This window comes from Agrilus planipennis, unplaced genomic scaffold (genome assembly GCF_000699045.2).
Source record: "Agrilus planipennis isolate EAB-ADULT unplaced genomic scaffold, Apla_2.0 scaffold12, whole genome shotgun sequence".
NCBI lineage: Eukaryota > Metazoa > Arthropoda > Insecta > Coleoptera > Buprestidae > Agrilus > Agrilus planipennis.
Window position 1 is genome coordinate 1,209,241 of NW_020439003.1, and position 11,608 is coordinate 1,220,848.

The window sequence follows — 11,608 nt, forward strand, 5'->3', positions numbered from 1 at the left end:
ACTTATCTGACTTCCTAGGTATCTAAAATCAGCCACTTCTTCTAATTTTTCGTCTCCTATCTTTATATTCGCTCTTTCCCTACTTTTTCTTCCCTTGCATATCAGTATTTTAGTTTTACTTTTATTTATTTTCATACAGTACTGATCTGTCAGTACCGCTTCCATTTTATTTTATCCTTGCTGGATACTAATACTGCTATATCACAACATTGTCAATATTGAAAAATTAACAATCAACAGGTATCTTGTATTTTATTTCGTTACGCAAATTCCTTTCTTTTTTTAACATATTTTTGAGTTTTTCATGTCATTTTGTGTGGTTTGTCACAATACGTGGTTTTCTTTCTTCGTAGTTTTGTAAAGCATATTCGAAAATCTAGGTTAGACGTTCAAACCATCTTAAACCAGTGAAAGTAAATACACTGTTATGGACAAATATAAGTATAAGAGCATACAAACAACGGCAAGTTCGAAGTAATTTAATGGTAAAAGTGAAAATAAGTAAATATATACTTTATGAGTCGCTGTATTTTATTGTAAGTCGCTATTGGCCACAGATACTTGACTTTTCAAGAAGGAGAAATATTTAATAACGCCAGCAAAGAAAATGGGTCGAATTACTTTTGATGATGGTATTTCGCATTGATTACATCTTGTTTAATTCACAAACAAATAATCTGTAATCATATACAGGGCGAGCACCTCTAAATTTTGTTTTACAAGTTTTATTAACATTAAAGAGCACTTTTATTACAATTTACAATTATTATTAGCGTCATACTTGGCGCGGGCCTTAGCCTTAATGAAGCCCCTGAGCAATTTTTAGATAGTACCCTTTGTAAAGCCAATGTTGTCGAGGATTGAAAAAGAAATGTCAATTTATTTTGCCGAGTAACCGACAGCGATGGGTGATTCTATCAGAGAAAAAAGAAAAAACCAACACCATCAATAATAATTTAAAAAGTATAACAATAAATCTACTTAATGAAAATTGGCAGAAGAACACAAAAATTATTTTACTGATGCGTGTCGCTTGGTGCCCCACAGTGCGTGCTCGTCGCCCCGGGCGCCGCCCGATCTACTCTGCACTGACCATAGTCAATATTTTATAATGTATAATTATATCATAATACTATGTGTATAATAATCCTTGCTTTCTGTAATTTGCTAATATCTGTAAGCCTAATGAACACTAATTTAAATGACTTTAAAATAATTAAAATAAAGATAAGATTCAAAAAGTTGAAGCTCGAATAAAAACAGCCGTTAAAGAATAATTAAATAACGCCTTTATTAGTTATCGAGTTTCCTGGTTTCCCAATTGTTTCCATACACAAACCCGGAAAACTGATAGCGACAGAAGCCTAATTGAATTTCGCTGATTGCTTGTGTTCCTTCTTTATATTTCGAGGTGGTATAAATGAATTTCACGACGGGTCAAAATTTGACAAGAGAATAATCTACATACAAATACGAATGTATAGTAAAAGTATAGGTAAAGATCTAGATGATGGCCCCATCCCCTGGGGTGGGGGGATCGAAAGAGGAGGTCTCCCCCACTGTACCATAAAAACTTCGTGGCGGTCTCACCCCCTTAAAAAGTTATAGGGGTTCAAAGTTAATAAATATGCCATTTTTTATACATTTCTAAACAATATTCAAAGGTAAAACTAATGAAAAAATACATAAAAATGTTGAGAAAGTTATATAAAACATTATTTAAATATCTTTATCAATAGGGTAGGTTAGGTTATTGGGTTTTGTTCAAGTGACCACCCTCTTTCGATCCCCCATCTCCACCCGCTTGTCAAAATAATCAACTTTCAACCCCTATAACTTTTTATGGGGGTGAGACCGCCACGAACTTTTTATGGTACAGTGGTGGGGGAGACCTCCTCTTTCGATCCCACCCACCATCATCTAGACATTTACCAAAGTATATTGTCTTGAAAGGGTAGATTGGATTTTTATTCGACGTTAGGATGACAATCATGATAAAATAAAGGTTGTTAGGATTGTGACGTTTTCGAGAAGCCAGTTTGTAAAGAAATAAAATAAAATTAAAAATGTTGAAGTTCTCGGTTAATATAAAATTTTGTTTCATTTGAACACCTTGTACATTTTCAGAAAGAGCAAGCATATACATACATGTTTATTATTCGTTTTAAGTAATACTTTGCAGAGATTACAAATATGCTTAATAGATTCACAAATTATATAAGTTTGTCTGGTATATTAGGTCGCTTTTATTGACAATTATTAATTGTAGTACGTACGCACATACCAGTGACAGATGTTTGTTTGGAAACACATCAAGTTTATTTCAATTAAGAAATAGAGAGAATCTTGTACGAACTTTTATCAATTCTTATTAATAACTGATCGTGGCATGGTGAAGAATAGTTGTTTCTACCTTTTACCTTTAATTTTATATCAACTGGGAGCCTTTTTGTTTATTAAAAAAATCCTTTTGCATTTATTTGATGAGCGACATTTTAATAAATTGAGTTTAGGTACGCAATCGAATAAAACATTTGAACGTGTTCAAATATAGCAATCTCTGATGTTGTTCTTTTAAAATATGATGGCCTTTCCCGATTATGCGATTATTATTTATTATTTAATGAGAAAAGTGATGTATTGCATGCTTATTATCTTAATCAGTTTTGTATTTTGAATCTCTGCCAATCTGTGTTTGCATTGTAATGTGAACATTAACTTAATCCTTTTGCGGAACAAAGACTGACCGAGACCTTTACGTGTACCACCAACAGTAACGCCAAATGATAATTGTCATGAACACATACATACATAACATATATATATATAACGAGTTCATATGGTCGAGATACGGATGTCAGATAGATAATCATTAATTTTTATTGCTAGTCATTCGATTTGTTTAATTAATGGCCACATTGAAATTCAGGTTAAAAAATTATTAATGTGCGGTTGATATTTTTTTTGAAGTTATTTAGATAGACTATGCATTATAGTGTAAAGGGATTTTCACGTTATTATCCTTTGCATTTCCAGGATGGAATCCGACACAAAAACCGATTTTAGAAATTACAAGCTAATTTACGCCTAATTATTTATTTTTGAACGATAATACAATATATTCATTCCTTTTTAACTTTCTAACAGCTGTAAGAAACATTACTTTGATAATATTGTACCACGAAACTTTGTAGAAGGTAGCATTACTTATAACATAAAAGTGTATGCTAAGAAAGACTAAGAAAAACTGCATCTAAATGTTACAAGGATGACAGCCTAATAAATCGATGTTTCTTATGGGAAATTAAAATGAGAATTGTCTTAAATAAATAAAAGAGATCAAATTTAATTAAAGAGGTAATGGCAATAGTAAAATGTTCTGTGACAAGGAAAATCAGAAATATTATTAGCAATAACAGTAAGGTGAGTTAGAGATACCTTTAAATATAATGGAAATAGGAAAACTTGTACCAAAAGTTCATTCCTACTTTTACTTACAGGCGTTTCTGTGTCAGAAGTAATAGGCAGATAAAGCTTATTGAAAATAAATAATAGCAACCTTATAATAATAATAGATAAAATAATAGAGTAACTTTCTGTACAAATACCACAAAGTAATTTTCAATTTAATCAAGAAAAATATAAAACTGAGGAAGGCCTAGTTATGGGTAATCCTCTAAACCTAAGACTATCAGAAACGTGTACGTACAATATGCATACAAAATACTATTAAAAAATTTTGGCTATTCAGACGTTGTCTGTATATAATTACAGCCACGTAAATGATATATTACTGGATCGACTAGACAATTAGATCAATTAAGTTTACAATAGAAGTGGAAAACTACAACTTTCATTGAAAATAAAGGGATATTTAAATAAAAATATCATATCAACAAATATCAACAGCTTTTAAAATAAATAATACATTGAGCAAACATATTAAAAATAAGAAAAATAAATTACCAAAAAATAACAAATTAGCAGCATTTAATTTAAAATGTTTTTCATTGGACAGACAGGAAGATCATTTGGGTAACATATTAAAGAGCAACTGAACTCTTTTAAAAATATCAAAAATGACTCGAACAATGTAATACAATTAATTTTAAGAAAAAAAAGTTAAATACCAAATTTGAAGTACTGCATAAACAGAAAATAAAAATTAGAATTTAAATATTGTCGTAATTTATCTATCATTTATTTATTTGCGAATGAATAAATTTTGTACTACTAACAATAAATTTTTTTCATCATTTGTGCTGAACTTATTAGAATGTCTCTCTTGTTTTAAATTTCAATAAACCTATATGTGAAGAAAATATTTTATTTCTAGTTCTTGAATGCTTAAAAAACAATGTTTAAACTCGTTTAATTAGTTAATAAATGTAAATAATATCACTTAGTTTAATTGTTTTTTCGGTAGATTATAAAGATATATTTCAAAGTGCCCCAAGCGTTTCAATTTTGAAATCTTAAATTTAAATAAATTGTTATTTATTATTAAAAGAAGGAATCAAAGCATTATGTATATGGTGCATATAAATTGTGTCTACTTTAAAACAACAACAGCAGTTAAGTTAAATTTAATCCTAGATTTGATCCTGTTATCTACAGGCTACGTATGGAAGAATAGGTTGATAAATAACATTTTACATTTAAACAAACAGGCTATCGTAAAAATCCATGAATAATACTTATTTTAGATGACCGACATTTATATAACTTCATGAGAAATTAATAAATTCTAATGACTAATAACTTCTTCTAGGATTTTGTATGCATACAGATACATTCTATGGTATCTATTTAATTAACATAATATAGGGGGGTTACAGACCGGAAATTATAAGAGAATTCGAAAATTAAGTTACACACTGATGAGGTCCTACGAGCGGTAAGATAAGATACCAAATGTTAAAGAGTCAGCAATACACCTGAATACCAATTCATTTACGAAGTGCTATCAAAATTTCTAACATTCCTATCTAATATTGTTATTACTATACATCTTTTTTAGTCTTCAACTCGTCCTGTAATGACGTTATAAATCGTCCATGTATAAAGATAATCAAGTCACATCTGCATTTTATAGGGTTACTAATAAATACTTTTAAAATAGGTAGTACAATTTCCTTAAATGCTGCAATTAATTGCTTAAGTCAATGCTATCTAAACAATAATGATAAATTATCAAGTAATATCGTGAATTGCTTCCGCAAACTTCCTTCCGCAATCTCATTAAAACAGTTTTTCCTTACATGTTTTTCTTTGACATGACTTCTTTTGATGATATACACATCAATTCATTATCATAAGAAATGAGTTTGGTCAACTGGTCAGGAGCCGCTTTTAGTTACGCGGTTATCGCAATGTAAAATTCCTTGGACACGCAGGTCGATCGTATTGCTTGATTACGAAAGAGCATCGATCTTTATTAGGATGTCAATTTGGTGTGGGTAATCGGTATAGGTAGGTAGGTATACATACATAGGTATCTAGTCAGATGTCTATCAAATAAAAATAATTATCTTAAGTTGTGACGACCTGAACGTACGGGTTCTTCGGCTGACCAAGTACTAGCGGCTTACTTTTACTACCATTTCTCTTAAACTTTCGTTTCACTTGATACCTCGCGTTCAGAGAATTATTTCGCGATCGTAGTAGCCGTGTCAAATACGCTTTTGTTACAATGATATCGAAGAATTTGTCGACCATTTTTGAAATAATCTTGTGATTTTTGACCGAAATGAGTTTTGGTGTCGCGACTAAAACTATAAAGCTTTTGTACAGGGAATTACGTAAAGGGTGCTCTTCTTAAGCTTATTCACTCCTTTACCTGTTCCATATTCGAGAGATTATAGTGAAATTTACTGGATCGTTTGGATTTTCTTTTCTTTTTTTTGGAAACAAACAAATCACTAACGAAGGTAAGTGGTTTTAGTGTTTCAATATCAAAATTGAACAAACTTCTAATAAATTTAATGCTAAAAATGTAATGTTGTATTTATATTTAGTTTAGTGCAATAAAAATAAGGAGGTAACTTTGAATGTTTAATAATCCTTTATTTAGACAGGCGAAAGAATATGCAAATGTCAATTTCCGTTCTTTTGTGTTAGAGATTGCTCTAAAAATCAGTATACTTTTCAGTACAAATAGATATTTATAAACGCTTTTTCAAAAAAGTATTTAAACACAAGCATAAATACTTTACAATTTTCAAATATTTCGGTATTTAAAGGTAAAATCCAAATAATTTCATTTTGAATACTTAATAAGTATGATGCTAATAAGTTTAACCAATAAAAGTATACGGATTGTTCTGGCATTTGACCATTGTTTTTAACTATACTATATTTTAAAAATCCATACACCTAAACATAATACAGACACATTTATTTTAAGTCCCTGTCGTTATTTTGAAATTGTGCTATAGCTAATTAAGAATGAGTCCAACATTACTGAAGTGGGTACCAATTCTTTGGCTATAATTTTTTTAATTATAGTAAATGAATCTGTCAATTAGAGTCAACAGGATAATTATTAGTCCTGCAATTTTCCAATTTCAAACCAACCGATTTCGTTAATACATTGCGTGTTCGGGACATACATTTATGTTTCACCCTACACATATAATTGGTGTTTGCAAGGACCAAAATTATTTTTAGTCCCTTTTACAAATGTCACTTCCTTTTATTGCCTTTTTGCTTTGACGTCAGAGGGTATGAAATGGATGAATTATTTAAATCATTAGCTAAAAAAACACTTATTTTTTATTTAAATTAGCAAAAACCACCATTAATTGGAAAAAGTAAAAAAAAAACATTTATATACAACATCAATTAGCTGAAATAATTTAAATGCACAACAGATCAGTTCAAGTAATCAAATAGTTAATTATAACTATTAGCAACCCATTGTAATGGTGTTATCTAAATAATGATTTTAAGCATGTCTTACAAAAAGCAAAACACACACTTATTAATATTTAATTTGCTCGGAAAATAGGTAGTTTCAGTGATTTTGCAAAAAACACATAAAACTACTAAGCTTTAATTGGAATCATTGATTATGTAGGTATTTATTCGGGTAGGTTTCCACTAACATAAGAAGATTAGTTTCTTTTTGTACATTTGACTTTCTACTGTTTATATAATACAGAAGCCGATTATAGTGACCCTAGTGCAATAACAATGTATAGCTAGTTTATTTTTAGGAGCATGTATTTTAGCTTTTAACCTACATCAATGTTTACGCGTCCATAGTTAAAATAAATGTTTTACTAATAAAAGGAGAACTTCGTCAAAAAGAGAATTTGTTTAATATGAGAGATTTGAATAAAATCTTTTTTTCAATACCTGCAGTGAAATCCTTTCATCCACTTCCACTTTGTTTTGATTTGTTGAATGACTTCTGAAATAGGACCGTTGTTAAACAGATCCCATGTAAATATAATATAAATCTACTTACTTATGTAGAATTTATTTAAATCTAAACCATTAATAATTTAAAAGCTTAGAATGCACCAACATCTTAGTTATTGTAAAGTAATCTAACTAATATTGTAAATACGAATGTGTTTGTTTGTTTGTTACCAGTTCACGCCTTAATTACTCAACCGATGATCATGAAATTTTGTAAACACATTGTAAGAGGCTCAGAAAAAGGACATAAGGGTACCTTTTATACAGAACAAAAAATACTGTTCCCGAGGGAGAGAGAAATTAGTTTTATGTGGTTGTCGATGATCTTTAACACCTATTTAGGAAACATATGTAACTTTCGAAAGCACAGTAAAAGATTCAACTCAAGTACTTAATATCTACTTAACAAAATTTATAATTCTGTTTGGTATTTAGGGTTGGTATTCCACATCAATTTCTCTTAGTCTAGCTATTATTACACTAGCTGTTCTTTTTAAATTACTCCAATATAAATTATGAAAGAAAATATGATATTGCATAAAAGTAAGAGTAAGTGCCTGATCTGTTGACCATGGAAAAGCATTTCTTTGATGCCACGTTGTAACAGTGAGATTTCATAATCGCGTTACTTAATAAAAAGATGGATTGAATACATACCAAATCGAGAGACTCGAGAATTTCACGGGTCCAATAAGGAAATAATTACAGCTTAGCAAGTAACAACAATATTGCACTGACACAATGCTGTAAGCATTACACTCGTATTAAAAGACATACGTACATGTATGTCGTTAAAAAAAGACTATATCTGCCTGGATCTGACACTTTCATTAGCATCATTTTCTATGATTACTATTTATTAAATTTTTTGTGACAGAGGGCTTACATATGTTGTTGTTGTTGTTGTTTAAAATTTAAAGAACTTTGAAGGAGCCTATTATACTGGTACTTACAATGGCAAGATTAGCAGTATTCAAAACTTAACTTACTTCCTTTATTTTTGAAATATTGTATTTATAAAGGATAAGCGAAATTCTTTTCCTGTCCGCTAGTCCAAATGTCAAAATAATTTTTATTGAAAATAATTAAAATTAATAATTCCAAACCTGTCGCAGTAATAAAGTTTTAGAAGCCATATTTGCAGATACTGAGAAATTATTTCTAAAATTATTTAAAAGAAGTAGAATTAAATATAAGGCAAGCAGACACCTTCATAAGACCTTTGTTTGTAGAATAATTAGTAAATATGACAAAAATTTTTAATGAAAGGGGGAACCTAAAAAACATAGCTTTGATTAGGTAAAATTTTTCATGGTCCCTATAACGTATCGTACTTTTTGGTCCCTGTAATGTATCGTCTTTATTTTTGATTATATAAAATGATAAGTATTGACATAAACCTTCATTCAACTTATAATCAGGTGGTGTATGCCTATTTGAGGGACCCTAATGATGCCTTTACTTCATTCCCAAAACATTACTGTATGTATTTTTAGTTACAACGAATAAATAGTTGATTAATTCGTATATTGATTTATGTTTTCTAATGTAAGTGCTATAATTTTCGTCAAAAGGTTAATAATTTGTTAAAGCTCTTACACCCACATTGACTTACGCAAGTATCTAATATTCAGTATTTGTTTCGTATAGTTGACAGTAGATCACACGGAATGATACAAAATTGTTGTTTTATTATACGTTAAATAGTCCGTATCTCAGGGAATTATTTCAAAAGTACTCGGACTGTTATGTGAAACGGATGAACACCCAAACAGGTATGAACACTGAACATACTATCCTTTCCTTATTGTTTTAAAAACATTTTTAATCCAGATGGAAATTAAGAAAGCTTTTCCTATCATTATAGGTACTCTTCTATTAATTTTATAGCAACAATTTAATTAAATTGTTAATGAACACGGACTTTGTTTGTGTTAAGTTAGGCTTCACAAATGGTTTATATTTTTGGTTTACAGTATATTTAACTTCATGATGGTCTTCAATAATTAGTTTTTATTTAAAATGAGAGATTAACCAAACTAATAACACTTGTTTAATGACAATAATTAAATTTAATTGATTGTATTTCTTGCACTTTTTATTTAGGTATGCCGAATATTGTTTATTATTATATTTATTAATTCCAGTCCCTTGCAGTAGGTATTAGGTATATTTTGAGTAATAATAATAATAAAGTAATAATAACGAAGTGATACTTGCAGTAATTATTTTAATTTAAAGTGTAAAGTGAAAGTTAGGAACTGTGAATGATGCAACTTTGATAGGTATATGAAAAATTATCATCAATTAAATCAAAATTAGGACAAACAAAATTTAAAAAAATTAGTAGACATTTTTTTATTGTCGAAGTGATTACCAAAGTTTTAGGCAGTCTGAAATATTTTTTGATTGAAAATTATGATAATTTGATTAGAATTAAACCACTAAATAAATATTCAGTTTAATTGTAACATGAATGCAAGAGGATAATGATTGCAATGATAAAATTTTGTAATTTTTCTAAACTTGTATATTGTATTTACGTATATAAATTTACCATTGATTCCTTTTTTGTGGTAAAGGTATTTCAGTCCAATACCAACAAACATTTGGGTCAATACTGACTAGAAAGGAATAAGTAAAACATTTTGCAAATATTATTATTAGTTGTTGTATTGTTTATTTGACAAAAGTGCTATTTATAATAAATTTTTAGTGCATGAGATTGCTTGATTTGGGGATCTTTTCAAAGCAGTTCCTTCCTGTTCATTCTTAAAGCATTTTATTCCGCAATTCTTAACAACTTTCTACGCCATAGGTGAAACCCACAATCCATTGGAATTTACTGAATCGACTAACAATATAGCGCTAAATTAATTCAACATAATACGGACTTCTATGCTTAACTTATAATCGTTATAACAGATTCCTTCATGCACATTCTAATAACTGTTTTAAGTTTGTATACGGAATAATTTTACAACTTTGTATAATCGTATTGTTTACGATTTCCGCTGACATTAAAAGAAAATGAAATTGAAAGTGAAAACAGGGTTTCCCTACTATACATATGTTCTATGCGTGTCTATGGTTATGTGTATACGTATAGATTTGTAATGATTTTAAGATTTGAATTTCTGGAATTAGCAGACTATTGAAACGCCTAACTAAAGGATGAAACTATAACTCAAGCCTTCCTGCGATATCCAGGATGTTGTTTATAGAAATTTGTAATAAAAAATCTTTTGATCTGTTTAAATGTCGATATTTGGTTTTAGGTTTATAAAATAGTGACTCCTTTTTAAGTGTTAGATTAATACTATAAAACTTTACTAAATTCTTGTTTGATCACAATATTGCTCCAATTTACTTTTGTTCGTGTTTTATGGTATTTAATACCTTCCAACTAGATTTTTACACTAAATATAAAAAAAGAATCTTTACCACCACTATTTGAAAAAAGGGATTTGTAAGACTGTCCTCGGATTAAGTGTTCTTTATACCTATGTTTGAATACTACATGGTGGAAATATAGACAAATTCATTTTTTTTTTCGATATTTCTTCCTATTTCTCCTTCTTCAAGTACTTTGTACTATTCTTTTCATGTACCATCGATACTATTTCCTTTAAACGTCATAACAAGCTCGTATGTATGCCAGAAAATTTCAGGGACAATCGAAATTTACAATTGATCTAGTTTAATGCCAGTATTCAGTTTTAGGTTTATAAAATACTGACTCCATCAGAAAGACCTCTGTTTAATAAAAATGTGACCCATTTAAAATTATTTTCCGGGCATTTATTTCAGCTGTGTCTTGTCTCAAAGTCTAGCTTCCGGCAATTTTAAATTAAAGGTTTTCGTGTTAATCGACTGTAAAGAATTTTCAAAAAGAGTGAACCGATTTGACAAAATTACGGTATTTGAAAGTTTTAGAAGGACTTTACATCATTAAATAAGTTCCTTCTTCTTTTTATTTATCCTTGTAAATCTAACAATGTGCCGAAATGTGAATCTCTTATTTGAAAGCCGAACGATGATGATTTTTCCTACTGAAGTTCTACTTTTGTTGCTCGAAACGATTAGAAAATAGCTAACAAGCTTTTTTGTGTTCAAGTTAATCTATACTTAAGTGTAAAACATGCCCACCGTCACCCACATTAGCCGCTAGCCTAATTTACTC

The 11,608-nt window shown here is 29.5% G+C and overlaps 1 protein-coding gene across 1 annotated transcript in view; it reads left to right on the plus strand.

Annotated features, from left to right (window-relative positions):
- The first annotated feature begins 5,537 nt into the window (after positions 1–5,537).
- The window catches only part of LOC108733315 (2-hydroxyacylsphingosine 1-beta-galactosyltransferase), a 39,747-nt gene continuing 33,676 nt past the window's right edge, over positions 5,538–11,608 (plus strand). The window contains exon 1 of the mRNA XM_018464415.1: positions 5,538–5,930. The gene's annotated coding sequence lies outside the window, so the exon portion shown is untranslated. The remainder of the gene's footprint in view (positions 5,931–11,608) is intronic.